Source organism: Pleurodeles waltl, chromosome 7 (genome assembly GCF_031143425.1).
Source record: "Pleurodeles waltl isolate 20211129_DDA chromosome 7, aPleWal1.hap1.20221129, whole genome shotgun sequence".
Taxonomy (NCBI): domain Eukaryota; kingdom Metazoa; phylum Chordata; class Amphibia; order Caudata; family Salamandridae; genus Pleurodeles; species Pleurodeles waltl.
Window position 1 is genome coordinate 1414220481 of NC_090446.1, and position 25705 is coordinate 1414246185.

Genomic DNA, 25705 nt, shown 5'->3' on the forward strand with positions numbered 1-25705 from the left:
GTATGTGTGTCAGGTGTGTTTATTTTGAATTGTCCAATGTGGTGCTGTTTTGTATGTGTGTGTATTTTGAGTGTGGCGGTATGTACCGCCAATAGTTTACCGCAGTTGAATGTCCGCCGCTTCGTGGGTCATAATGCAGTGGGCGTAGTTCTGTTGGTGTAACGGAGTGGGTTTTGCCTCCGCCATTTTATCACTGACCTTTGGCTGGCGGACTTGTGTTTGTGTCCGTATAGTGATGGATTGCTATGTGTATGTCATAATATGGGTAGCAGTATACCGCCACGGTATGTTGGCGGCAGTCGGCATGGCGGTAAGCGGGACTTACTGCCAATGTCATAATGAGGGCCAAAGTCTGCTCCCACTGGGAAGGAGCATTACTGAAAGCCTGAAAGCTGACTCACATCTGTTTCCCTGCCAGCACTGATGAGGGCAGAGAAACCAATCAACAGATTGTTTCTGCACAGAGTGAGGAGCATAAATAGCTACTCCCTCTGGGTTAGAGCAATGCCAGCTCCTGCAGCATGCAGGGAACCGACAGAGGCAGCAGGGACCTTGGGGTTCCACCTGCAGACCCAAATGTGTATATGGTGTGTACCCTGGGTGAGCACTAGGGCACTTACCTATTTAAAATAGAATCCCTGGGGCAAAATAGGCTCAGGGAAGGGGGCTCATGGGAATATATGCAGGTTGTATTGAGAAGTACATCCTGTTATGTATATCTGTTCTTGAGAATCACTTTTTATGGATTTAGAATTTCTTGAAAATAGAAAGACACTATATGAGATTTGGAAAAGTGCTTGTTTCGCAAGACTTCTATTTTAAAGTATTTTTTGGACAATTGTTGTGCAATTCCTCTGATTTAACCTAACTCTCAGCCTAGTTTTGGAAGTATTTTAGGAAATGATGATATTATTCTCAGGATCCTTTTCATGGTATAAGGTCCTCCCTATTGGGAGTAAAAGGTAATAGCAAGGTTCCAGTAAGAGTAATAATTATGTGCTACATTTCCTTGAGTCCTTAAGTGTGTTTCTCTCTAGGGATATTAAATGTATTTATTGTTTTGCCTAACACCAAAACCTTAAGTGGGAAAATGGGTTGGTCTAGGTAAGTGGGATTTAGAGGAAAAATGGGGTTATTATTTTAGACTCTGTATCAGATGTACCCTCTACGTATACAATTTTATTTTGTTTGTTAGATACACACAGCCACATTCCTTAGCAGCTTGCGAGGGAACCAGTAGGTCCAGAAGGACCATATTAAAGATGGGATGTTTATTCTTCTTGCATCCTTTTTGCCTTACCCTTGAATACTACTTCAGTTTGAATCTTTTGCTGTGGTTCTTACAGTGCTTGTGCTGATGTGATGTTGAGAACTAGCTCTGGGACAACATCTTCTACAGAAACAGTTTAGTGCAAAAGCATTATAGAGGATGGGCAAACCCCAGTTGCGTATGGTCTTCAACCATGCACATAGAGCAGTACAATATAGCACGTATCTCCTGGTCTAACACTCTAAAGTCCATTCAACCATGCCACCACTAATTACCTTGCTGCACACAGCCTTTGCCCTTCACTTGCAGGTCGTCTATTATTATCACATCTACTATCCAACCTCATGCAATTGTCCAAACCCCTGCAAGCAGACAACTCAATGCTCACATGGTGTTCAGTCATTCACAGCAGGGAACTGACTCTGTGCACAAGCCTCTGCAAGCAAACATCCTACTACTTTGCACAGCTTTCAGCCATATGAATCAAGGGTTGTCAAACAGGGCTTGACCTCAGTCCACACAGTGCATCCTACCCCCATGAGTATCCTCTCCCATGCATAGGCAAAAACTCCTCCATAGGCAGGCATCTCTGCATTTTACATAAAAAATTATCAAATGCATCAGGAGTTTCATTGCAAATAGTGATCTCTAGGCATCCCCTGAACAAACTTCAAAGTTTACTGAATTTGCTGAATGTGCATTTTCTGACTTTAAACTACAGGGTGGACTGTTCTATTTGATTATTTGTTTAATGATGGGTGTGGTTACATTTCTAGAATTGATTACACATCGAAAGAAGTCTGGTAGTTTCCTGGCCTACTGTCAAGCTTTTTTTTAAATATTGTAGCAAGTTGCTAACTCACTTTTCCACATATATTTGTTAGGTTAAATTGTTTCTATACTTTCCGAGGTCCAACTTACATACACCAGTCATGTTCAGGAGTTGGCTACAGTGTAATGTCTGTTTTCTGTGCAGTTTCTACTTGAATCTCACCCCTTCAGTAGGGCCAGATGTAGCCTAATTTTTGAAGTATATTTTGAAAATGGTTGTACATGTCTTCAGATCCAACTCTTCAGCGAGCCTTACCAGGATATACTAGCCATTTAAGTCCCACTTCAATATTAAAGGCCTGTGCCAAATGTTATGGTCCATAATAAGGGAGTGTGACTTTATTGGCTGTAATATCCACCATCAAAACACAAGAAACAAGGGGTGAGAGGTACCAGTCCTCTTTCATCCTCCCTCACAAGTAACCTAACACACAAAAAAGGGAAGAGGAGTTAATCTTAAAAGGATTTCACGTTATGTCGGAAACAAAAAAGTTTGAAAATTCCCCTCATCCACTAATAGCGGCATGCTCCACTATTGGGCCATAATAACCTACAATGGGCTACAACACTTTTAGAACATTCCTCCCCATGAGGGTAGAACATCTTAAAACACCCTTATAATGTACTGTAGTGGACTATAGTAGCCAGGTGTGCTACGGTCTTAACGACCTGAGTCAAAGGTCATGGACTGTTACAGGAAGCTATAAGGCAATTAGTTCATTCTGCTCCAAAAGGAAGGAATGTTCTAATTAAGAACAAAGGGGTGACTAAGAGTTTTGGAGCCTAGGTCCAACCACCTCATCCCCTTTAAACTTGATGCTTCTGTGTTCTTGTTTGTTCTAACTTTCAAAAGAGATGTTGTAGGGAAGAAAGGCGAGTTACTTCAATTTCACTTTGAATTTTACTTTCTCGCTTATGCCATTCATCACATAGAGAACACAAGGTTAAAAGCCTGTACTTTATTCCACGTGATATACTTTTCAGTAGTTGTCTGCTGAACTCTCAAACTTCATTTTGCAATTTTTTAGAAGTATTTAATGCACTAGCCCACTTAGTGCTATAGTGTTTTTTCTACATCTTGAGGTGTCTCACCTGTATACCTTCATCATATTAAGTAGATCACTGCAGTGCACAGTGAGTTTTGTGTGCAGTTTCTAATGGCTAATCTCAGCCCCTCAGTAGGACCAGATGCACTCTACTGTTTGAACAGCTTCTGAAATGTGCTCCAGGTTCCTTGTCAGTATACAAGACAGTAAAGTAAACATGCTTCTAAGTGGAATGCCTTGGAGCTTCTTGGCAACTTCAAATAATTCAAACAATGCTGACTTTGCAGAATGTTCGGTTTTCTACCTTAAAACCTGTCTTGATCTGCTCAGTTTGACTATGAATATTCATACAGCTGTATTTAAAAGAAGGAGCTCTGTGTCCTTACTTCATCTCAACGTTTCATACCATCACATTCCCCAAGACAATAATTGCTGTATTTAACCAGTACAACAGAATTAAAAAACAAAACTTTCGGTGTAGTTTTATTTATCATGTCAAAATAGCACAATATAGTACCACAGTCACAATATAGTGTGTGTCTGCATCTCACTAGATGACCTGAACGTGATAGAAAGTTCAGGTAGGTGTACAAAAGTGGGTTTTTGATTGACTCTCAATTCTTTGTTTCAAGGTTGCTATATTCTCACCAACTTTATCTTTTTACACTCTTTCCTAAACACTTTTTTGATGTTGCTAAACTCATCATTACTTTACAATTCTACTTGAATTGAAAAACACATATTCAACTGCATAGTGTTTCATTTTCAAGGAACACTGAACCCTCCCCTACTACGGTACATCAGTTTGGTATGTAACAAAGTACAACCAGGTTACAAGATTGTCTCCAGTTCAAAAGATCTTGAAGCATAGTATGCTGCACACAAGGTTCCAAATATTGGAATGGGCATTCCTCTGGTTTTGCTAATGACTTTAAATAAATAGTAGCAAATACTATGGCGCTTCCCAGGTTTAGCTAGAGAGCTACTCCTGTTGTAGTGATCTACAAAATTGTGACATTCTAAAACTGCTCATCTTGAAAATGTTTTTCTAGTAGAGTTTTTAAGCATAGGATTAGTACAGTGCCGTTTATGTCAAGCTACAATATTCACGAAGTCTACTGAATTCTGTTCAGCAAAGTCTTTAGGCACAGTGTTATCCACCTATTTATCACTCCAGGCACAGCTTTATATTATTTGATTGGTAGAAATACCATCCACTCTCACCTAGAATAAAAGCAACTTCTGACATATGTGTTTTGCTCTCATTACTGCTAATCAGAGAAACATAGCGTTGTCTTGATACAAGGGGGCACCCAGTGTAGGACACAACAAAACCCTCACAAGATTTAAGTGCTGCTTATATTAAGCTAAAACAAATTTAGGTGGAGAGCTAGTCCTGTTGAAGTGCATATTCAACACCAGACACAAAGTAAGGGCCAGATTTACAAGGCCCTAGCGTCACTTTGTGCCACACTAGTGCCATTTTCTTTTTTTACGCTAATGTGGCGCAACGAGACAAAAATCATTGTACCATATTTACATAGTGGAGCAAGGCATGCATTGTGCCACTTTGCAACCCCTTGTGCCACATTATGCCTGTGACATACATAATGTATGCATGGGGGTATTCCAGCATTAGGAGGTCTGCAGAAATGGCACAATGAAATCTACAAGATTTCTTTGCGCCGTTTTTGCTGCTCAAAGCAGGCGTCAAAAGGACACACCCATTGAAGTCAATGGGCCTCCTTGCACTTTGCTCCACTAGCGTCAAAATGTTGACGCTATTAGCACATCATGCTCCATGGTGTGCCAAATTGTAAATATGGCGCACCCATGGTGTTGTTAGGTGGCGGTGAGGGGGTGCAAGAAATCTGGCTCATCAGTAATGATGGGCCAGATTCTTGTAAATCTTGCCCTAAGTCTGCCCATCATAAATGTCTGTTTTTCTAGGAGAGTTATTTGACATACAATTAGAACAGTGCTACACGCACTGGGATAGTTTTGGAAAGTGGATTATTAGTAAGTGCAGGTATAACCTATGCTTAGTAACAGTCAACAATCCCACACTAGGTCAGCTCAAAGTCTCAATAAAATAATCCTCACTCAACCCTTGGTAATTTGGCCCACGGGCAGTTGAGCTTAATTAAGGAAACAGGTCTGTAAGCATGTAATATTAACAAAACAGTAAATAAATAAAACACAACACACATTAAAAATCCAACACCAGTTTATAAAAATAGAAAATATTTTTATCTTTAAAATCACACAAAAACAACAAAAACACAATGTGCGGAACTGGAGATATGAATTTTTAAAGATTAAATATAAATGTATGTTTTCTAGTGCCTAAAAACAAAAAGTGCCAACTAGGGACATCTGCTCGTCCTTGATTGACACAAAGTCAAAAGTTGAGGCCGAACGCGATGGAGCCCAAGTCGGATGCACTGAATGGGTGACCTCGGTCAAAATTTTACCTCCTGACTTAGGGCCTCATTACGACTTTGGCAGTTGGACTAGCCAAAGCCAAAGCTGTGTAGAGGAGGCTACCGTGATACTGGCGGCCTCCCCCCAAGTCTTACTACAATGTTTTCACCCGGCTGACTGGCCCGCACATCATAGTATGACATTTTCGCCAGTCAGACCAGTGGAAACAATGCCACGGCATTGGCCTTGGCTCCTTTAAGAGAGCCAAGGCCAGTGCCTTTGCACAACAGCACCGTCGGACTGCGCATTGTCTGCACATCAGACAGTGCACATTCAGAAGGTCCTGGCAGGGTGGCCCAGAGCACTGGCTTTCTGCTGGCCTTTTCATGGCGGGGACCGCCACCTTAAACAAAAGGCTGGTGTAAAGAGATCGCATGATGACCACAGTGACACTGACTCAGCGCCGCCGTGGCTGAGCACGACAACGACTGCTGTCACCCCATCAGGATCCATTAATTTGGCGGTCCCCTGGAGGTCCAACTGCCAGGTTCGTAATCTGGCAGTCGGACTGGCAGGAGTGAGACTGTCCAACAGCCACAGTGGGTTTGGCGTCCTCAGGCTGCCAAACTCGTTATGAGGTCCTTAGTTTTTTTTTTTGAAGCGTTTTCTCCTCTCGTCATTCGAGGCTCCTTTTCAGGCTGGCTTTTGATGCAACATTGTCAGCTTGGCTCAACTTCTGCAAGTCTTGTCAATGTGAAAAAGCTCCGGAGATTTAGCAGGACAAACCTTACATTCAGGCCGGGTCACAGTTCAAAGTCGACCCATTAGTCACCTTATTGAGCTTTTTGACAAAGTTGTTACAAACTTCTCCAAACTTCTGGATCTCCTTCCAATCTTCTTCCAGTCTTCCAGGAGTTCTTTTTGGATTCTGGAAGTGTCCACAATCTTGATCCTGTAGCTTACTGGGAGTCCACTCCTTGAGTTGTAGAAGCAAGGCAATGCCCTTCTTGTGATGAAGCCCACAATGTGCAGCTGGTGCAGACCTTGTGGATGCAGTCCTTCAGGTGCAGAACGGGTTCAGCAGAGCAGTCCTTCTTCTCCAGTACTTTCTTCTGACAGGGATCTGAATTGCTTGGCAGCTCTAAGATATTCATACTTGCTCCTGGGTTGGCAAGCAGGGGGGCACCCCTGACTAATGGGGTGCATCATGCCAACCTCTGGGTTGACCACTTCCTGCAAAGTGTGGCAAAAATGAATCCCACAAAGCTTTAAAAATCCAGCATGGAGAAAATCTCACCTTGGAGGTTACATCAGGCAGAGCCCACCCACTGGTGTGGCTATGTTTTCCTAACACACTCCTTCCAGCCCCTCTCCTTATCTAATTATTGGCATTCAGATTTGACTGGGGGAGCAGGAAATAGGGGGGGTCTAGTTTCTGTCCCAGGTGGTTTTGAAACCCAGTTTGGCAACTCAACCCTCATCCTGTTCTTCCATCTGCTGCAGAAGTTCTCCTCTTACCAGATGCTTCCTTTGTTTCAGCCCAGGCTACTTCACACCTTAAGATAGCTTGGCTCAGGCCGCCAGAGAGTCACCAATCTGGGAAGGGCATTACAGTGATGATTTTGATGACTTTCAGAAAGAGTTCTAAAACTATTTCTCTGTACTAGATATGATAAATCCAATATTGGCAAGTTATTGAATTTATCCTAACTTTGTATTTGATATCAATCATGACAGATTTAGAGCTTTTCCAGTAGATATGTGGCTTTATTATTTTCAAATAAAGCCTCCCAATGTTAGCCTATGGAGCTAATGCACTACAGTGGGGAAAAATAATTTGGCTTTTTTCCCTCACTAGGTCTTATGGAACATCTTTTATAAAGTTGTTGCTTATATTTACACTGCATTACTAGGGCATACCTTAGGGATGACTTATAAGTAAAAATAAAGTAGTTTGGGACTTTGGAAGTAGTTTTACTTCCAAAGTTGAATCTCGGGTTAACTTTAATTTAAAAGCAGCCAGCAAGGCAGGCGTGCCTTTTACAATGATACCAGAGACCACAGCGGTGCACACATGGGTTCCCTAACTACACCGTGTCCCTAAACCTACATGTACTAGGGACATAAAGGTAGGTTATTAGAGTTAATTATGATTATACTTAATTGGCCTACACCATTCTAAGCAGATCAATGGCCCTGAGACTTGGAAGCAGTGCCCAGGGCACAATCAGAGATAGAAATGGGGGCACAAAGTGTGGGGGCTTCTGCAATCAACCCTGTTTTCTCACAGCTAGAAAAGCGACAAAGCCCTTTATCATATTTGTAGCACAGTCAGAAGTGTAGGATTAATCAGCCCTATCCACGCCAAGCTGAAAGATTAAAACAATCTTTTACCACTCCAGGCACGTATAGCTTTAGGTCCAAGTAAAACTGGAGTGAAAAAAAACAGCTCCTCCCTGATACATGGAAGAGATTGTCAGGGAGGCATAGTTTTGTCTTTACATAAAGGGCACCCACTATAGGTCAAAACTAAACTCTCTTAAGCTTGGAGTGTCACATCAATTAGGCAAAACAGAGTAGGAACTCTGGGTAGTTCCTATGTTTCAGGGGTAGAGTTTATTTTGTGGAATTTATCTACATCACCTATGGCTCTCTAAATCTGCCCACCTCAAATATTTGTTTTTCTTGGAGAGTTTCTAAGCATAGGATTAGCACAGTGCTATCCATGCCTAGCTGGAACAGCAGATAAGCCTTATGCCATGTTTGCAGCAACATTTTTAAGTGTAGAATAAGCTAATGATATCCACGATGAGCTGAAACATGACATCATTCTTTTACCACTCAAGGCACCCTCATTTCTAGATTGGTAAAATATCACCCAAGCCAACATGAAATTAATTGAAGCAACTTCTGATATATATGGTCTATTGTCAGATGGACTTGTCAGAAAAGCATAATTTTGGCTCAATATAAGAGATCAAAACCAATCTCTCACAAGCTTAGATGTTTTGTCACTGTCATAGCTCCTGATCAATCAGTTGTGTGCTTCTAGGAGAATAGTGACAACATTTGAATCACTTGGAACGTATCTAGCTCACTAGATCCTTTAAGTAGAGAAATGTAAGAAAATGACATTTCTGGATCATTGAAATGAACTGTTGATTCAAATATATTGATTGTGATACAGTTATTGCCAGAGTCATAACTTTTTCAGTACCATCCTAGATCCAGAAGAGAGGCTACAAGTAGCCACCTAATGAACAAGCATTATATCTCCATATCTGTAACCATGAAGATTAAATTAATACTTGCCCATTGTCCAAAGCTGACTGCCACTAAATACTACCATTAGTCACAGTTTATGGAAGGTAATGATGTTCCTTATGGACCTGAAGGCTTGAATCACCAACAATTACTTACAACCCACACAAAACCTGTGTGAGATTTATCAAGCCATGCAAGGCCACCATGTGTGGCCCTGCATGGCTTGATAAATCTAGAGTAATGCAATGCAGAGAAAATCACTGCCATGCGTTACTCTGTGGAAGAGAGGTCTTCCATGGCTGGATGGTGGGTGTTTACAAAGCATCCACCTGTGGATTTTGGTGCATTCCCAGATTTACTGGTAGTGGTAGACCTGGAAATGCATCAAAATGCTATGTCTCCACAGCTGAGGCATTACAAGTTGAAATATCTTAATTTCTCCATGTCTTTTTCCTTTTTATACGTGTGCTGCATTCTCTGGATTGTTTTGTGCTGGAAGATGTCCATTCATGCACAAAAACAATCCTGCCTACAACTCAAGCAACCTTGCAACATGATGCAAGGGTGCCTGTGTTGGCACTAGGCAGTCAATAGTGCACTAGAAAAGGACAGAAATGAGCCCTATAATGGTAAATATGGTGCAGCCCTGCCCTTTCACGCAGAGCAGTTAGGTGACTTGTTGCGTTGCTCTGAGTGCAAGAATGATAAATCTGCCCCTGAGTTTCCAAAAAGACTTGTACAGGTAAACAATAGCTCATGCAGAAATGTCAGACTTCCTGGAGGTCATAGAGGTGTATCTTATAAAAATGTTTTTTATATTCAAGTTCCTCATTTAAAGTCCTCTCTTCTATTTCTAGGGTTGCTGCTGCACAGAAGATGCCATTTTAAGATAGCTCTGTGGATCTGATTACTGCTTCAGTTGCTGCTCACTGGTTCAATATGAAGGAGTTCATGAATGAAGTAGATCGTATCCTCAAACCCAATGGCTGCCTGGCCTTTTACTGCTTACATGCACGCCTTGATATTACCTACAAAGATTGCTCTCAAAGTGCCACGGATGCATTTAATGAGGTGAGTGTGAAACCTACATTAGTCTACAAATCTTCAAGATGTTTTGACCAATTAGTTTCAATGAGCACCTGTGAAGGTAAATAGTTAGAATTCTAGATTTCGGGATTTAAATTCCTGTATTTATGCATGGAATTAGCAATGCCACTATAAGTTCATAAGCTTGTATAAAACCTTCAGACATAGATGTACTCATATGAAGCATATGGACAGAGATCAAAGCAAAGGAATTCAATGATGGGGTTATTTACTTTCTCAAGACTGCCACTACCACTGCCTCTACTCTCATCCATAGGTATAATGCAGTTGTTGTTCTTGCGGGTACTCTAACTCATGTCGCATAGGCTCAAATATTAAGCTACAACAATACATATTTCAAGATTAGAAATTTTTAAAAAATCATTCACGCAGTATGTGAACATACATATTAAGCACTGGCATATAACATAGTCAACCCATTCTATAAAGCAGTAAAGAATAAGACCGCAGTAACACTTGTTCTATCGTGACATAATCAGCATGAAATGTGTGTATTTATATGCTGGTGAATCATGTCAACATACAGAATGTCATGGCAACACATGGGCCCACAACAATTTCTGTTTAAGTTCCTGGCATTGGTGTTTAAATGCATATGTGGCCTACCATGCATCCCATATGCTTTCTATCTCCAAAGTCTATGTAAGCATTCATGTTTCAGAGACTTTAGAACACACAGGACAATGGCAATGTGATCTCCGGCCCAGGCTCCCACTTTGCAAGGACCTCCTCATTAATTGATCACGTACTTTTTGTCAAATTCAAATGGCCTCTCCAGGCTGATTAGCATAATTTTTAAAAACATCTTCTTACCCAGAAAAAGAATACTGGATAACAAACGTACAACAATCCTTGAGAAGGGAACATAAGCTTTTCCCAGCATTTCAACAGTGGATCCAAGGCATAATGCCAGTGTAAGGTAAGTGCCAGTTAAGCGTATCAGTGAAAATCTGGATTATAAAAGTGAATATTTAGTATTTTCAGCAAAGAAATGTGGATTGGTACAAAACGTGTTTTTATAAAGCTGCTTTGCCACAAGACTCTCGTTACTGGAATGAGACTGCTGAATTTGGGGTGGCAGCACCACTGATTGTGGGTGACCAAGTCAATTCCACACCTTCTTGGCAGCTGACGGTACAACCCTTTTGGCAAGCTAGCAGCACCTTACCCAAACCTAGGAAGTAAAGGTGATTTGTGGAAGAGTAACGCAAAACACTCAGTGACCTCTCAGGAAAATTATGGTTGGCAAATATCACAACTTTCTGTCATTTGCATAGGTCTCATACACACAACTAGGACAAGATATAGGATGATTTTCAATACATTTATTGAAAAGACTGCAATCTACCATAAAATATGTGAGCTGCAATTGTTAGGGCAATGAGACATACAAGATTAGGAGTGTTGCGATCAGTGAAAATAAAATGAAAAACCCAAGCATGTTTGAGTCACATATGTATAAGAATCCTACCTAACCCCTAACTTCTAATGAGAGCACAGTGGCAATAGCCCAATCCGTCTGTACTTAGCCCATGGAAGGAGCACCCACCCTGATTACCTGAAAACAGGCTTGCTGTTTCCTTGGTTGCTTGCAGAGACAAGGCAGGATCATCAGTGAAATGGCATACAGACTGGATGGGTATCCTGCCCAGAAGGACCTACCTCCCCCTCCCTGGCCTCTATGATGTTTTTATAAGAAACTTGTTTATGTTCTGTGAAATAGGCCTGACGTGAGCATGTGCCTTAGTGTAATAGGCCTGACGTGAGCATGTGCCTAATTGTCGAACTGTTTATGTACTCTTGTGGTGACAATACTAGATAGATTATCATGTACCGCTCTTGTCATCCTTGGGCAGAAGTACACTATGAAATGTTGTGTACAAACTGTTTGCAGAATCACAGCTGGTTAGGAAACTAAAACAGCCCACTGAAAAGCAGGGTGGACTAAAATTAATACATGAAATGAGAGCATATACCTGGGTAAAAGAACACAGAACACAAGCCTAATCTAAGCTAAAATATATGTGCCTGAGCAAGGTGCAAAACGGAACCAACAACAGCCTATATATAATACTTAACACTGATGGTGACATAAGCCAAAGGTTGTTGCTCCTTTTTGTGTGAGAGCCTCAAAGATCCTGCCTGACTAATAAAGCTGCAATAAGAAAATAGTGTCTGCTGAAGACTTTGTAAGTGAGGGGCAGTGACAGAGTAGCTGAGGTGGAAGCAAAGACAGGGGTGACCGCTACTATATACAGAAACGTGTTGGCATATAGTTTTTAAAAAAATGTACTGCAGAAAATATCATGAGTGGGAGTTCAGTTCATGCTGCACTTCAATCTGGTATAAGTTAGCTATTTTAAGCACATCCAGAAAATATTGAAAGGATTTGGGTAACTTAGGATTCATAAATGATAGTGTATTACAATTATATTTATTACAGAGAAACATGACAATACTAAGAGTCTCATTACAAGTTTGTAGTAAAACAGTTGGGTAGCTACCACACGTGCTACATACAATTACAACACAGTGAGGTATTTACTATGTGTGGTAAGAATCTTCTATTCTGACTTTTACAAGAAAAAATGGACATACCATGCAGAATAGGTTTTAACACAAAAAATGCATTTTTTAACTTTTTCATTGGACTTTTTCCCTAATAAATGTCAGCAAGTTCGAAAGTCTAGAAGTATTCAAAAGATTTCATAATTATCTCAAAACTCATAGGCCTTGATTTTGAGTTTGTCCAAATGAAGGTGCCATTTACTGTGCCTGATGAATAATGATGCCATGGGGCACAGTACATATTGGTTGCAATAAATAACACCCTCACAAGTTTCAAGAGAATGCATGCAGATTTTTGTGTTTATCATACCAAATGTCGTATGGTACAGTATATACCCTACACTTTCCCCTTGCTGCAATCTGGCAGGTTTGACTTGCTGCGATTTGATGAAGGGTGTGATGTCTAATGCCCCTAGTAATTACCAGATGTGGTAAATACCACCCAACCTTGAATTCCAACCCTTGCAGTTTACGCAGGGGTCGAAACATTCTGACCAACTGGAATCAGGGCCATTATTCCAACCCCTATGCAAACGTGCAAAATCCATGATGAGGGCTAACAAAGTTATGGCAACACTTTGCACATTTGAAACACCATTGTAAGTGCAGGTTATGTGTAAGAGTATTGACTGAATAAACATATGAGAGTACAAGTAAGCAACTGTGAGAATTATGCAAGTGCATGCAGGTTGTGCATTAGCAAGTGAGCGGATAGATAAAAGTAATGGGTAAGTGAATGAACGAGTAACCTCATTCATTTTTGTTACAGTTACCAGTGCAATCTGAATTTCACGTAGCTGTGGCGTCTTTCCATTATGATAACACAGATACTTCCTATGTTAATGGTTCCTATGTTGCATTGGTTGGAGTACATATGCTCTGAGCCCATAACTAAAGCATTAACCTTAACAACTGCTATTTGGAGCCCATGAAACACATGCTCACCCTCCTTCACTAAGAAACTGGCTTTTGCATTATCAGAGGTCTGGATGAAACAGTAACAAGTAACAGGCTGGCGCTTTCTCTCAGACTCTTGACAACCACATTTCTACTGAGCAAGGAAACTAATAATACCAAGAGGTCAACATAGCTTGAATACCAATAATGGGCATATCAGCTTCTGTGTGTTGAACTATGGAGGGAGATACTGAGTTTGGTGTAAATGGAAGCAAACATATCCATTGCAGAGAGGTGCTCTGTTTTGTTACATATGGATGGTCAGTCAACCACCTCCATCCTCAAACTTGGAACCATCCAGACCATCATGAGAGCAGAGGTCCACTTCAAAACCAACATCCTTGAGAGCTTTCGGCTATGTTCACAGAGTAGTCCTCCAATGGGGCAAAGCATGGTAACAGGGCCTGGCACTAACCCATATTAACCACTTTACAAGATTCTCCCAGCAGGCACAGATTGCTGTACTGAGCCATAATTCTATCATTATGGCAGTGTCAAGGTCTAGAGTCTAGACAGAGTTAGAACATGAGTTGAGATACTCAAGTTATTCTGAGCGATGCTTGAACGTGCTCAGTTTGTGTGGCACTCAGCTTTTTCTTTCACTCACCAGCATGTGCCACATAGGCCTTGATTTATAGTTTTTGGTGTGAAACTTCACCATCGCAGTTCTGCAACTAAAAGTTAAGCACTGGCTTGCACCATTTCTGTGCACCAGCTGGGCACCATATTTATGGAATGGTGCAAAGGGTAAGTTAGCATAAAAAAAAATGAAGCTAGCCGGGTGAGGCTGGCGGTATGGAAGAAGGGGGTTTTGCCCATATCAGGGCCCCAATTACACTTTAAAAGATAAAATAAAATACTTACCTGTACTTATCTATACTTACCTGGGATGGGGTTCACAATCCTCTGCTGTCCCTCTGGTGTGGGTGGGGGAGTCCTGGGCACCATGGAAATAGGCCCACAAGTCCCCTAACGCCTGCCCTGACCCATGCAAGCTTTGACCCATTTTTTTACCCCTCTCCCACATGCATGATTTTTGCACGGGAGGATAAATAAGGTGCTACGGCCTTAGAGTCATTTTTTACCCTGGAACGACTACCTTGTATATCATTGATACAAGGTAGTTTTCTGCAGACAAAAAATGCCTTTAACTCCAATAATATGGCGCTAGACATGTCTAGCGCCAAAATTAAAAAAATGATGCAAATCTGGCGCAAACAGAGTATAAATATGCCCCAATATGCCCCATAGTGTTGAGATGCTGCGGTAATATGGTGCATGAAATGATGACATGCCCAGAAAGAAATCATAGTAATTAGGAGTCCACGTTACTCCTGACTGTACACGTACGCAGCACCACATACAAACATTCACATTCTACCTTGGAATGATGAATGTGACATCAGCCCCCAAACACTCTAAGCATGCTGGACAAAATTAGAAACCTGAAATACCACAACGTCTTCCTCTTCTCAAAAGTGATCAATAGAATTGAACAATGCCACTGCATATAATGCTAAATAATGTGTACATTGAAAATAACAATAATAAAAATAACATTTGTGATGATCAAAGAAGTAACGACTTGCCAGATGTTCTTAACTATTCTGAATTATACTGCTCATGAATACTTTTATGATCGTTCCTAACAAAAACAAATATTTTAAGATGAGGCTGTAGAAAAAGCCATACTATGTTGAAGTACATAGGAGCACATTTCTTCGTGTGTGAAACCGAACCGGTTTCCGTATCACTCTTCTTTCCTAGGCTGACATAAAATGCTCCCCAGACACCTTTGTTGCCTCCTGAATTTGTGACCACATTTTACTCTCTTACTCCCAATTAGTGTATACCCTGATGTTGCACATATTAGCATCACCACATTTCCTTTTTCTTCCTTTAGTTTGACTGGATCTGTAAACTTGAACATGCCTTTCAATACATGCAGAAGTTCTCTGATATAAACCCAGTCACCCACTTGAATACTATTGTTTGTCTCTCTGGTTCCATGTTTGCTACCAAACTTTCTTTCATTTTGCTCTGATATAGCTCCACTTCTGAACAGGTGTCAACATCCGTGATCTGTTCAAATTCTGTTTTAGGCCTCCACCCCTTCATCCATGATGGACACATTGGTCAATAAGCCAAACGGCCTCTCAAAATCTCAAAAGGCATTTTGTTTATAACACTGGAGTATCATGGTGTGAAAACAGCATGCCTTCAACTGCTTGGCTCACATTCACACAATTTTTCACAACCCATTGTACATACTCTACAAGCATACAGTATAGTTTATTTACTCCACCAAGCCATTGGCTTGAGGATGATACAATGCCACTCATTTCTGATTAAAACCACATGCTATCAAAAACCGTTTCCTTTCATTGGACACAAACTACATCCCATGGTCTGATACCGTATCCTTGGGAAATCCTTCTCTAATAGAAATGTTGTGTAAAAACAATATTACCACTTTGGTGCTAGGTTTGTGGACAAACTCAACCTCCAACCATTTACTGTAGTAGTCAACAACAACCACAGCATATCTCATATTTTGTGGCAACCCCCTAAAAGGCCCAATTAAATCTATTGCTGATTTTCCCATGGTCCTTCTGGTAACTCAACTGGATGAAGTGGGGTAACGCTTGTTTTTAATGACATCACTATTGACACATATCACACATTTGCTTACTTCTTGTATTATTTCAGCATCCATACTGGGCCACCAATAAACTGATCTAATTTTCTTATTAGTTATTATCTGTTGCAAATGACCATCATGACCAGTACTAATGATTTTCTTGCATATACTTCTGGGTGGGATGAACTTATCACCTCTCATCAACAAATTCTCTTTTTTCAATCTGAGCTCTCCAGAATGTTTTCAGTATGGTTGTAAGTTATAGGAAAACAATTTTTCTTTTTGCCACCCCTCAGTAACATATTTGTGGACAAGCTTGAGCTCTTCATCCCTCATCAGACCCTCAGACCATTCATTTTCATCAAGCATACCCTCATAACACACATCAGTTGCAACAATAAGATATTCTTAATTATCCTCTTCAGTTTGAAAAGAAGTGATATCATCACATACTTGAGGTGCTTATGATAAATAATCCACCGTCATTTTTACCCCCAAGGATGTGTTGAATGTCATAATTATATTGGAGAAGTTGAATGTTGAATGTCAAAATTATATCACAGAAGTTTAGATACAAATTGCCCGAAATCCCTCCCTGAACCCTAAAACTGACCCTGCCCTCAAAACTACCCAGTATCCTCACCCTGAGCCCTACAACTGACCCACCCTGCCCTTAAAACTACCCCTTACCCTCCCCTGCCCTGAGGTCTAAAACCATGCCCCTTCCTAAAAACTACCCCAACCCCAGTTCCCTGTCCTTAGTCCTAAAACTGACCCAGTCCTGAAAACTGCCCCTTCCCCACCACAAGTCCTAAATCCCAGCCCTTCAAACTACCCCAACCCCCTGCCCTAAACCCTAAAACCTTGCTCCCTTTTAAAAAAACTAACCTGACTCCCACCCACCCTGAGCCCTAAAACCGCTCCCCACGCCTAAAAACTACCCCCCCAAACCCAGCCCTAGCCCCATTCACCTCTCCCAATCCTTCCTGTTCTTCACTCTGTTCTCTGGCCGTTTCCTAAAAACTACACTGACCCTACACCCCCAGATTTAACACTGACCCCCATACCTAAAAATTGCCCCTTCTCCCTTAAAGCTTTAATGACTCACCCGAGCCTCAAAACACTGCCCCTTTTTTAAAAAACAACCCCAATACCCCCACCCTCCTGAGCCCTAAAACCGCCCCATCCCTAAAAATCACCCCTAAACCCAGCCCCACTTACCTCTCCCAATTCTTCTGCTTCTGTTCTTCTTCACCATCCCCACAGTTAGACTGTACACCATACTCTGCCTTAACCACACATATGCGTGGTTAAGGCAGAGAACGTGAGAGTCGTGGTTTAGGTAAGCATTGTGACACTTGGGATAAACGGCATGCGTGGCTTAGCTCGTGTTGTTAAGTCTGTTTCCCAAACTTTCCATATTGCTAACAACATCAACCAAATCTAAAAGTCCATTTTATATGTGTAAATTAAGATGTCTTTATTACTGGCTTCATTATAGGATCCGTGCCTTAATGGTGTGGAAGCTGGCACGCCAAATTAAGGTTCAAAGGATGCAATTGGATAATCTCATGCTAAGTTGCTGCATTTTAATTATCAGCTCATTCCTTTTCCTTTCTTTGCAACTTTATCTATTCTTCTTTGCCAGCACATAATTATTCTACACTTCTCTAATTTCCTGCCTTTCTCTGCATGTCCCTGTTCTGGTTCTTTATTGTACTTCTGACTCATTCTCACTGTCTTTTTTCTAGGCATGAGGTTACAACTTCACTCCGCTGGCAGAGTTTGAGGAATTCAGTACTTTGTGCTACATGGAGTAGCGTGTAGGTCCCAGATTCTGCACTCTAGCCTAGAGCAGAGTTTGTTGGCGCTCGCTAGGTTGCATTTTGGCACTCTCTTGCGAGTGCAACAATATTCCCAGGCCACTAGCACTCGAGCGAGAGACATCACGCTCTCTTGAGTTGCTTCCAGTCACACAGGCGGCCAAAACATGGCTACTCCATCGCCACTAATTCTAGTCAAAAAGAGATTTTGACTGGATTTTCCTCTTGAATGGACCCTGCAATTTGCTTTTCGAATTGAAAAGCCTTTTGTTTCAAACCGGAAGGAAGTGTGTCAGAGACTCCAACTTCCTGAGCCTGTCCAGCAGGCTCCTCCTTGGGCTTTGTCCATGTCCTAGACACTTTTCGCTTGGATTTCAAGGTGGAAGGATCATTCTCTTTGTCTCTTAGATATACCTTTGGAAAAGGACTTTGTTTTTGTTGAATCACTCAAGTAAGTTTAAAAAACTATTGTATAAGGGTGGTGTGTTTGTTTGCTTGGGCATGCAGCAGTATTTATTTTTACTTTAATTTGATATTTGATTTTAAAAGTTTATAGTGTTGGATGGACTGGAGTTTAAGTATGGGTCTAGTTATTATTTATTTTGCTTTTCATTGATTTTTCACCCTTTTTAAAGTATTGCACAGCTCTGTACCTTTTCCACATGTTTGTAAGATTTGCAATGTTATTTTAGTATGTGGCCTAGATTTCCAAAGGGCAATTTAGCCAGTCGGGCCAGTACTAATAGTCATCAGTGCATGAAATAAATGTTTCAGTGGTATATATTTTTATAACTTCATTTTGCGCATGGATGGCATTTGAATAAATGTAAAATTTGGGCTGTTGTCTGCATTTCATTTTATTTTTTTTGCAAAAATGTCTATATTGTGGGGTAATAATATTGATGGCATAGGAGGATGTTGTTTGACCATGCGGCTGGCAGCCATATTATGCATTCAGCCAGTGTCCCTTTACCATAGGCTTGCATGTGTTCTTTGTTTGCCATGCCTCCTTGCTCCTTATTGTTGTTGTTTGATCATGTGGCTGGCAGCCATTTTGTGCATGCAGCCTGTGCAGCTCCCTTTGCCATGGGCTTACATATGTTCGTTGTTTGCATTGCCTCCTTGCTCGTTGTTGTTGTTCGATCATATGGCTGTCAGCCATTTTTGCATGCAGCCAGTGTCTCTCCCTTTGACATAGGTTTGCATATGTTATTTGTTCTCCATGCCTCCTCTTTGCTCCTTGTTGAAATTTGATCATTTGGCTGGCAGCCATTTTGTGCATGCAGCCAGTGTCCCTCCCTTTGCCGTAGGCTTGCATGTGTTCTTTGTTTGCCATGCCTCTTTGCTCCTTGTTGTTGTTTGATCATGTGACTGGCTGGCAGCCATTTTGTCCATCCAACCAGTGTCTCTTGCCATCGGCTTCCATATGTACGTTGTTCTCCATGCCTCCTCCTTGTTCCTTGTTGTTTGATCATGTGGCTAGCAGCCATTTTGTGCATGTAGCCAGTGTCCCACCCTTTGCCATAAGCTTGCATGTGTTCTTTGTTTCCATGCCTCCTTGCTCTTTATTGTTGTTGTTTGACCACATGGCTGGCTGGCAGCTATTTTGTCCATCCAGCCAGTGTCCCTTGCCATAGGCTTCTATTTGTTCTTTGTTCTCTAAGCCTCCTCCTTGCTATTGTTGTTTGATCATGTGGCTGGCAGCCATTTTGTGCATGCAGCCAGTGTCCCTCCATAGGGTTACATGTCTTCTTTGTTTGCCAGGCTTGCTTGCTCCTTGTTATTGTTGTTTGACCATGTGGCTGGCTGGCAGCCATTTTGTCCATCCAGCCAGTGTCCTTTGTCATAAGCTTACATGTTGTCTTTGCTTACCATGCCTCCTTGCTCCCTCTTGTTTTCTAACCATGTGTCTGACTGGTAGCCATTTTGTCCATCCTGCCAGTGTCTCATGTCATAGGCTTGCATGTGTTCTTTGTTTTCAATGACTGCACCTTATTGTCGTCACTTGTTGTTTGACCATGTGATTGGCTGGCAGTCATTGTGTGCGTGCAGCCAGTGTCTTTGACATAGGCTTACATACAAACATCGTAATTATTGCTCATTTGTTTTTTTACTGTTTTTTTTCTATTTTAATTTTTACATTTTTATTGTTAATTTTATTTTGTGAGGCCATTTTTCATTTAATTTTTAATTTCTTCTTTCCTTTAATTTTTATATTTTAGTTTGTTTTAATATGTTTTATATTTTTTTAATTTTTATTTTTTAACTTTTAATTTTTATTTTTGTAGTTCTTATTTATTTTAATTCATATATTTTTTAACTTTGTTTATATTTTTTTTATTTTTGCTTTAATTTTTATTTATTTATGCATTTTGCCTTACTCCATCCACATCCATCCAATCCATTCCATTCCTCCATCCATCCGCCTAAGCTGCACTACAGCATTTAGTATCTTGGGTGTAATTCCATTTCCACCAGGACACCCTGGCTGCGGAGCACCACAGACAAATCAACAGCATAATTTCATTTTGTTAGTGGTTATTCCATTTCCCCTCGACCACCTTGCTGCCATAGGTTATTTAAAGGATTATTCCATTTACCCATGCAGAGAGCTAGATCTGCCTGTTGTACTGTCTTATTTGAAATGCATTTTTTATGGTGTGGTGGTGTGGTTTGCCTTTACAATGTTTGATTAAATAGGTATATTACATAAGTACCCAACTGCACTAAGATTGCATTTCTCTGTCCTATTATCAACATACAGCAATGCCACATTTCACTAACTACACTTTTTTCTTGCTTGGTTGTTTTTACGCGAACGAGAGAAGAGACACTACATCAGCCGCAGAACTGTTAAATAGAAGGCCTCATAGTTCCTTCAGTCACCAGGCACCAAACTCTTTCGCTTGTACATCTGAATACCACTGCCAACCCAGAGCTTAAAATGGCCCCAAAAAAAGTTGCTCCCAAGAAAGTGGCCAGTGAGAATAAGCAGCTTTCTGCCAGTGGCATGGAAACTGCAACCTTTTTCGGGAGACATGTGCCTGCCACACCGGCGTCCGGTGAGGAACCTGGGAGCAGCACTCCCACAGCAATAGCACCACCCTAAACCAAGACCATGTCTGTCCGTGAGGCAGCCACCGCAATCATGGTGATGCTGATGAGCATTGATGTTAAATTGGACTTGTCCCTTTCACAAAGTAGTACACTCTTGTTTCAAGAAACAACAAACTGGACAGCAGGCACAGACAGATCTTCCCAGCAGGAAAAAGGAAGGGTCTACTCCACTATCTTCTCCAAGCACCACTTCTGATGACAATGATAGGGACATAGAGTTGACCCCAGCAGGGTTCAGTAGACGCCAGGAGAGGCAAGTGAAAAGAAAAGTTCGAGAAAACCTTAGACTCATGGAACGGGATGACGATGAGGAGGATGATGTTGATGAGAAGTCATTTATTGTGGAAGCTGGCACAGAAGAATCCGACATTACTATCCAACCTGCTCACAGGCAGCACCACCAGCTTCCATATTTGTAGGGCCCCAGCAGATATCTGCATTAACCCCTACCTCAGTAGAAGTATGCACTGCAAGAGGGAATCAACACACCCACTTACATCCAGTTCTTCTCCAGGCATTGACAGTGGCCTAATAAGAAAGTACTCTTCCCAGTTTGAGACTTTTTTATGATTAGCAAACAGGAGAACATTACCATATGCTCCATTTGCCACACAAGTGTTCAGCAAGTTAAGCCTGGTTTACTTTATGTTACTAGAGGCAAGACAACCCATATGAAAAAACATCACGCAGTCCGGTAGGAGGAGCACCTTATAAAAATATCTCAATGTGGTGGTGAAGGTGAGGAATGCCAGGAAACATCAGCTACAACTAATCAAATCACGGTGGAAGGTGAGGAAGAAGAGGGTGACATCCTCATGCAAAGCAGCCCTTTCCCCAGCGGTGCACCAGAATCACCCGCCTCAGCGACCTCACAATGGCACAGGATGACTCAGTCAGATGGAGACACCACAGCATACAGTGACTGCATCACCACCACCACAACATGCATTGAGTCTACAACCACCTACATCTTAAAATTCATCCGTGTCAGTGGCCCCAAAAAAAGACAATCCAGGCTACAATACGTAGATGGTGTACAAAACGACGTCATAAACATACATGAAAAACATAGGCTGAACAACACATCTAAAGAGATTAAGGCCCTCATTATGACAATGGTGGCAAATCCTGTTTACTGCCACGGTGACGACCGCCAACATACCGTCACGGAAGCGAACATATTATGACACACAGACACCAACAGAATACTGCCACAAACACATATCCACCAGACAAAAGGTCAGTGTTAAAGTGTCAGTACTACCACCCATACCGTTACGCCAACAAAACAACGGCCACCACATTATGACCCACGAATCATCATGGTGGACATTCAACAGTGGTAAACCATTGGCGGTACACACCGGCACGATCTGAATGGCCATCCAAATACAAAACCACACAACATTGGCCAATAACTAAAACACACACCTGACACTGATAAACACACCAAACCCACCCACCCACAGCACTATAAAACACATGCCCACATTACCCACAACCCTTTATGAACACCACAAATTGCCACGAAACAGGCACGAATATCACAGAGACAACTACACACACACACCACAAACACCCATTCATCCGTCACACACCCCACACCCCACCACATTACTCAACACCCTCTGCACAACACACACACACCACACAACACTCATTTCCCCACTAAGGCACCCTTGTTTCACTGATGAGCAGTTGCGGGTCATGGTGGAGGAAATAGTCACGGTAGAGCCACAGCTGTTTGGAGCACAGGTACAGTAGATATCCATTCCCAGGAAGAGGGAACTATGGCGGAGGATCGTGGACAGGGTGAGTGCCGTGGGACAACATCCAAGAAAAAGCGAGGACATCAGGAAAAGGTGAAATGACCTACGGGGGAAGGTACGTTCCGTGGCAGCAAGGCACCAGCTCGCCATCCAGAGGACTGGCAGTGGACCCCCACCTCCTCCCCCACAGCTGACAGCATGGGAGGAGCAAGTCTTGGCAATCCTGCATCCTGTGGGACTCACTGGAGTAGCCGGAGGACTGGACACTGGTGAGTCAATATTTATTACCTATCACGCTCATACCTGCATGCCATCTAACCCCCTCACCCTGACCCCCATCACTCCACTCCATCCCACACACTGCACCTACACATTTGACCAACCCCAATGCCAAGCACCACATGCCATACTAATGCATGGACAGCACTCCCAGCCCTGCATGTACCACCATCACCAAAGCATGCACAGCATGGAGTACTAACAATCACACAATACATCACCATACACAAACAAAGGTAGCAGGACAACAGCAGTGATAGAGGGGAAGCTAGGGATGTACAATATGTCACAGACATGAAGCATAATAGATGACTTAGATCCCCACAGGTGCCCCAGCCAATCCCAGCGGTGAGGAGGTGCCAAGACTATCCAGTCCCCCAACAGAAGATGCCCCCAGTGATGACAGTAACTCTGGACTTCAGGATCTGGATAAACGGCCTGGCCCATCAGGGACCAAAGGTCAGTCAGCAACCCCAGCCCACTCCCAGTCCACCACAGAGCCTCCCTCCTCAGAATCCAACACCACAGCACCCACCCAACGTCCCCACACCTCTGTCCCCAGGACACGTCAATCAGCAGTGTACCCACCTGTACAGGGATCCCAGTCCACACCTCACACCAAAGACAATCAGGGTCCTGTGGTCAGTTGCAGTTGGCACACCGTTCAGGTGACACAGGCACAAGGGGACAGGGACACTGGGAGGACAGCTATACACCAGGGGGAGGACAGGCCCAGGAGGCTCTCACTAATGTCCTGGGGCCTTACCAACAATCCCAGGATAAGATGGGCCAGATCCTTACCAACATGCTGGAGAACAAGTGGCTGCAGGAGGTACACTATCAGGAGATCAGGGAAGATTTGCAGGCCCTCAACACCACCATGGTCTCCATAGCAGAGGTGCTGGCTGATATGAGGGAATGGACAGCACACAAGCGGGACCCTACCACTAGCCAGTCTACTGACCAGCCCTCCACATCTGCTGCAGCTAGTGGACAGAAGGCCCTGCCACAGGACCCACAGGCCACCAGCACCCCTCCCCCTGCAGGTGAACCACCCGCAAACTTTCCCTGCAACCCAGACAAAAGACCAAGACCCCCGCCAGGAAATGAGACCCTCCTGAATGTGTCCCACCCTGTCACCTTGTCGACTCAGAACAGCCTTTGCTCCCCTTCCTATGCCCCTTTGGACACTGGACCTCTGCTACAAATAGACCGGAACAAACCCCCAGAATTACCTCTACCGTCACCCCAATCCATAGCACTTTTCTGTCTATAATTAGCACTAAAATAAACACCCTTGAACACAACTTGAGTGATAGTGTTTTATGTGATGAAAATGTGCAATTATGGAAACATTGTGATAGCATACAAATAATGACCTATAGCTGTCTGTAGTCATCACATCAGTACACAGTTGTTATAACACCACCATCTGCTAAATGAGAAGGCATGGGTGACAGTAAGTTGAGATGCAAAGGAAGTGAATGCCATCCTGCTACAGCCACACTGAAAGCATCAACAGTCAGAGGAATGGTCAGTTCCACTGTCTTACCTGTGTGTCATTGGAAGTATTGACGTATAACTGATGTTCTGTTGTCCATATCCTCATCCTCTGTCTCCTCATCCTCGCTGTCCTCAGGGTCCACTGCTACCACAGGGGTATTTCCAATCTGCTCCAACTGCAGATAAGGCACTTGTCATCTGAGGGCCAGGTTGTGCAACATGCAGCATGCTACTACTATCTGGTAGTCCTTCTCTGGTGAGTAGCACAGGGATCCACCTGTCAGATGGAGGCATCTAGACCTGGCCTTCAGGAGGCCAAAGGTACGTTCGATGATCCTCGTGGTTCACCCTTTGTGCACCATTATAAGGATTCTCAGCCCCTGTTATGGCATTCCTCACAGGGTGCAGGAGCCACAATAGGTTTGGGTAGCCAGAGTGACCTGCAAGTATTGAGGGACAAACATTAGCCTTACACAATGGCATGGGAATAACTCCTGAGACATACACTGACATACATTGCATGGGGACTCAGGCTCACCTATTAGCCACCCACCCTGTGCCTTTGTAGTTGTGCCATCACATTTGGGATGCTGCTATTCCTCAGGACAAAGGGGTCATGGCACCGACCCAGGATATTTGTCAGTGACGTGGGAGATGTACTGGTCAACCAGGCACACCATTTGAACATTGAGTGAGTAAAAACTCTTCCGATTTCTGAACACCTGTTCATTGTGGCAGGGGACACAAATGCAATATGTGTTTCGTCAATTCCCCTAATAATGTTAGGTATATGTCCCATTGCATTGAATCCTACCTTCACAGTGGTCAAATCTTTCACAAGGGGGAAAGCAATGTAGCTGCACATGTGTTTGACCAAGGCAGACAAAACCCTTGCCAGCACTATTGAGAAAATTGGCTGTGACATTCCTGCTGCCAAGCCCACTTTCACTTGGAAAAATAGGTGCCAGGAAATGGACCACTGATAGAACTTGCACAAGAGGGGTGATCCCAGTGGGATGACAGATAGCTGATATCAGATCAGGCTCCAATTGAACACACAGCTCTGTATTAGTGACCCTGTCCAGTCTATAGGTGAGTATTATGTG

The 25705-nt window shown here is 42.6% G+C and overlaps 1 pseudogene; it reads left to right on the forward strand.

Moving 5' to 3' along the window:
• Positions 1–21467, forward strand: part of LOC138247065 (uncharacterized) — a 153649-nt pseudogene extending 132182 nt beyond the window's left edge.
• Positions 21468–25705: the final 4238 nt, after the last annotated feature.